We start from the raw sequence: 1,023 nt of genomic DNA on the forward strand, positions 1-1,023 counted from the left end.
CATAAGTATGACAAAAGAGCAACAGCAATACAATAGAGAAAAGATCGTCTTTGAACAAATGGTGCTGGAACAACAGAACGTCCACATGCAAAAAAAAAAAAAAAGAATCTAAACCCAGGCCTTACACTCTTCACAAAAATTAACTTAAAATGGATCATAGATCTAAATATGAAGTGCAGGCAGGGAGCACCGCCATCTTGGACCTGCCCAAGGAAGATCCTGAGGGAGTCACCGGAGCAGTCACTGCTGCCACCGCTACTGCAGCCAGGGCATCTGCACCTCTCCGGCTAGCCTGCTACCTGCAGGGCCTCCGCCGATCGCCTCCGCCCCTCTCCCGCTGCTCCCGCAGGCCTCTTCCTGGTCCTGACGCCCCGGCTCCTGCCCGGAAAGCTGCCCAGCCACCAGCAACCCCCCAGTGCCACCATGGCAACTGCACCGTACAACTAACTACTCTTACATCTTTAAATATATTATTATTGGGGACATGGGAGTAGGAAAATCTTGATTGCTTCACCAATTTACAGAAAAAAAAAATTTATGCCTGATTGTCCTCACACAATTGATGTTGAATTTGGTACAAGAATAACTGAAGTTAGTGGTCAAAAAATCAAACTGCAGATTTGGGATACAGCAGGACAGGAGAGGTTTAGGGCTGTTACACGAAGCTACTACAGAGGAGCTGCAGGAGCGCTTCTGGTGTATGATATCACTAGAAGCAGTACATATAACCACTTAAGCAGCTGGTTGACAGATGCAAGGAACCTCACCAATCCAAATACTGTAATAATTCTCATAGAAATAAAGCATATCTGGGGACACAGGGAGATGTTACACATGAAGAAGCCAAACAGTTTGCTGAAGAAAACGGCTTATTGTTCCTTGAAACAAGTGCAAAAACGGGAGAGAGCATAGAAGATGCTTTCCTTGAGGCTGCCAAGAAAATCTATCAGAACATTCAGGATGGAAGCCTGGATCTAAATGCTGCCGAGTCTGGTGTACAACACAAACCTTCAGCCCCGCAGG

The 1,023-nt window shown here is 46.4% G+C and overlaps 1 pseudogene; it reads left to right on the plus strand.

The window, feature by feature from the left end:
- Positions 1 to 423: 423 nt before the first annotated feature.
- LOC109392074 (ras-related protein Rab-14 pseudogene) overlaps positions 424 to 1,023 on the plus strand; it is a 5,067-nt pseudogene continuing 4,467 nt past the window's right edge.

This window comes from Hipposideros armiger, unplaced genomic scaffold (assembly GCF_001890085.2).
Source record: "Hipposideros armiger isolate ML-2016 unplaced genomic scaffold, ASM189008v1 scaffold_313, whole genome shotgun sequence".
NCBI classification, from domain to species: domain Eukaryota; kingdom Metazoa; phylum Chordata; class Mammalia; order Chiroptera; family Hipposideridae; genus Hipposideros; species Hipposideros armiger.